This window comes from Coturnix japonica, chromosome 10, assembly GCF_054131305.1.
Source record: "Coturnix japonica strain WE chromosome 10, WE-NBRP24, whole genome shotgun sequence".
NCBI classification, from domain to species: Eukaryota; Metazoa; Chordata; class Aves; order Galliformes; family Phasianidae; genus Coturnix; species Coturnix japonica.
In genome coordinates this window covers 23401523-23405575 of record NC_140672.1, presented here as the reverse complement: position 1 = coordinate 23405575, position 4053 = coordinate 23401523, and positions in this window count along the sequence as shown.

Genomic DNA, 4053 nt, shown 5'->3' with positions numbered 1-4053 from the left:
GAACATGTGCAGAATACAGAATTGATTAGAAGAAATAAGAACTGTCTGCATAGAACTTACTCTTTCCTTACACAGGAGAATCAAGCACACGTTTGTATGTGAGTACCTCCAGAGGTGAAACTTGATCCCCCAGATGTAATGAGCAGAGACATTACAATCAGTTCTAACTGTATCTTAATGCTGTGCTGAATAAGCCTGAGTCAGGATGTAAACCACTTTCTCTTTTTTTCTTCAGATGAAGCCATTAATTTTGTCAGCAAGTCCAAAACGACTCCAGAAATATCAGTCAGTCCTTCTGAAGACCTGGAGCTGGTGTGTGAGGTGTCAGCTGCAAGCGGAGCTGTCGTATAGAAGAAAGATCAAATAGAGGTGAAGCAGGACCAGAGGACAACCATCATCTCCCAGGGGACGCACCGCAAGCTCATGGTCAAAAATGTGACCCTGAAAGACCAAGGGAGCTACAGCTGTGAAACAAAAGATGACAAAGCAACATTCCAAGTGAAAGTCAGAGGTGAGAAAATGCTTGGAATCCCAGAGATAAAGGAACACTTCATTTTGTGTGTCTTGCATTTGGAGGATCAACTTACAGCCTCTCTGGTGCAAAACATTTTGGCTATAGGACTTTCTTTGTCATCTAGTGTCATAGCAACACTTTTCTACATGTGCTTTTCCATCCAGGAATGAATTACTGCAACAAACAATAGGCAAGGAGGGTAACTTGTGCAGCTCTTGTAGTCAGCTGGTGTCTGCAGGGTTACAGTGCAAGAGCACACCAGGCATGCAAGGAGTGAGAAAAGGGGAGGTGTTTGATGAGATCTGGTTACAAAATTTGAATGACACAATGAGGTGGAAAATGCCACTAATCAGACTCATAAATGGCCTGGGTTGCAAAGGCCCACAGTGCTCATCCAGTTCCAACCCCCTTCTTCCTATGTGCAGGGTTGCCAACCAGCAGCCCAGGCTGCCCAGAACCATATCCAGCCTGGCCTTGAATGCCTGCAGGGATGGAGCATCCACAGTCTCCTTGGGCAACCTGTTCTAGAGGGCCATTCCCTTCTGATTTACTGGAAATGTAGAGAGACATCAGAAGAAACAAAGAGAAGGGAGGAGGTTCAGCAGTGCATGCAGGTGTTCTAAATCTCATGTCCAAATCTGCTATCAGACTGCGAAATGTTTAGATTTATGATATGATATGAAATGATATGCCTATTCATTTCCCAAGGCAAAATAGAGGGGAAAGTATTTTCCTGTCTTAATGAGGCATCATGATGGTCCCTGTGAAGGGCAAGTATAATGAAAATGGGGAACTGGAGTAAGCTCTGCAGCAGACTACAGCAAAATGGTGTGACTGTTGTGATGTCCCTGCAGAGAAAGAAGACGTGTTTACAAACAAGGACAAGGTACAAAAGGAGGTGAAGGCTGCACTGACTCAAAATGCCACGCTGAGCTGTGAGGTGGCCCAGGAGAAGATGGAGGTGAAGTGGTACAAGGAGGGGAAACTGATCACCTCGAGCAAGAAGTTCAAGGTGGAGTCAGAGGGCAAACGGTGTCGGCTGGTGGTGATCCAGGTAGAGAAGAAAGATGCAGGGGAGTACAGCTGCGAGGCTGCTGGCCAGAAACTCACCTTCAAGATTCATGTCACAGGTGAGAGAGAACACATTTTGGCCTTTCATTCTAGAATGTTTTAGAAAACGGTCATTAGTTTGTAAGTTTTCCCTGCTATGCTTAAAATTTTTGGAGCTGAACCTTGGGGTGGTTAATTTCTGATGAGGAAATTGAACAAATTATTCTAAATACAGTTGTGAGGCAGCTCCATCTTTTAAAATCTTCAGGAATTTCCTTTTGCTGTGGGAATGAGGCCATAGACAAGAAAGTTCTGATTGCACTTCTCCATTCCCACGTGCCTGTACCACTAGAACAACTCTGCAAAGCAGCTGCGTCTCAGGAAGTTTCAGAACAGGGGCTTTGTGTCAAGCACTAGGGGGTGTGCTCTATGTAACATGTTTTTGTCTTGAAAGGGCTCATTTAGCATGGGAGAGAATACTACAGGAATGTTTTGTATAAGTTGATGTTTTGAAGACATAAGTAAATGGCAGCTAGGGGACGAAAGAGTCATGAGAGTCATACAAGAAGCATCACAGAATGCCTTTTGTTGGAAGGGACCTGGAGGATCATCCAGTTCCAATCTCTGTCCTGGAAAGGAACACATTCTTTGAGACTAGGTTGCTCTAACACCCATCCAGCCTAGACTTGAATGTTTTCAGGGATGGGGCATCCATAAATTGCACAACTTCTCTCCACATCATTCTCTTGGGGCATCAGACTGGGAGAACTGATTCATTTTTCTGACTCCTTCCCCAAAACCTGCTCTTCTTTCAAGAGGCCAAACTAATGTATCTCTCTCTTTTCAGAGCCAGAATTTGTATTTACAAACAAGGAGAAGGTACAGAAGGTGGTGAAGGCTGCAACAACAGAAAAATGCCACGCTGAGCTGCGAGGTGGCCCAGGAGAAGATGGAGGTTGTCATCAATTTATAAGCAATGAGCCAATAATGTTCCAATTATAAACTTTTATTAATTGTAGCGGGTAAAACTAAAAGGCAATTCAGCGCTGGGCGACAGGGGGATTATTGTTCCTCCAACTGCCGCGCCGTCCCGTCCCTTGCAACTTCTTTTGTATTGTCCATCCCGAGCGTATTGTCCTTTAATTGGTCGGTTGTGATCGTGCGACTTGGTGTGTCGTTCCTTGGTTGGTCCTTCCGTGGAACTTTGTATCCATCGGGGCGCGCTTTGCCTGTAACTACGCAGAGTACACAATCTACCCATAAAATTAGAGTGTTCTGCAACCTTTGTGGCCTCCATATTCCACCATTATATCCCGGTCCTAATGAACAAGCACTCCACCACAATGCTACCACATCCCGGTCTTAATGAGCAAACATTTTATCACAGAGGTCAAGTGATAAAAGGAGGGGAAACTGATCACCTCGAGCAAGAAGTTCAAGGTAGAGTCAGAGGGCAAACAGCGTCGGCTGGTGGTGAGCCAGGTGGAGAAGAAAGATGCAGGGGAGTACAGCTGCGAGGCTGCTGGCCAGAAACTCACCTTCAAGATTCATGTCACAGGTAAGACAGGTGTTGTATGAAATACAGCAGAGAACAGTAAAGTAAAATCTAGTTTCTATTATACTGCACCTGGATCACTGTAGTCTGTGCTGAGGTTTTTTCCCTAGACTTGATTGCCTGGGTTTGTAGAAAGTATTTGGTTTCAGTATGACACAAAGACCTGTTTCAGTCTGTCTGTAGAGCAATAATTAGTAATATATGTACAGTGGAAGCAATATTCAAGATATTATTCAAATCTCTCCTGTGCCTGAGATCCCAAACTGTAATTCTTGTTCACCTAAACATTTGACTAAGATAAGTATGTGCAGTGAGGCTGGAGTGCATGTTCTACGTGCAGCCTTTCATGGCAGGAGAAGCAGGAACTTCTCCTAGTAGTACACTGCCTTTTTACTATGCCTTTATGTTGGAGGCTGCATCTGGATAGGTGAGTCTGCTACTCCCAGTAAGAGACCTGGTAGAGCTGACTATTGCCAGAGCTCAAAGTAAGATAGATATCTGCAAATCACACACAAAGAACAAAGGACTGCGTTGGTGAGCATATTTCCTTTGTGCCTTTGACAGTCACAGTTGTGGCAATGGTAGAGGCCATGAGGAGTCTGTTCAGGAAGCCAGGAGTACTGTTCTGGGTCATGAAAAGGCAGCCAGTGGTTTGACTATCACATGTTTATGTGTTTTGATGTTTCACAGTGGGTCTTAAGTAAAAGGAACTCAGGTTTTGGTTGCCTGCAGGACAGATGTTCTTTTGGGTTCAATATGTTTGCATAGTGACTTGCAACCATGGGACTGGTGTTCAAGGACCCTCTTGGTTCCTTCAGTTCCTAGGTTCTTTCTTGCCTAGATTTGACACTTTGTTTCAACAGAAGAGCTGATATTCTCTAGTGAAGGCTATTAGTTTGGGCACAAGTGGTAACCTAAACCTGTTCCAACCTGT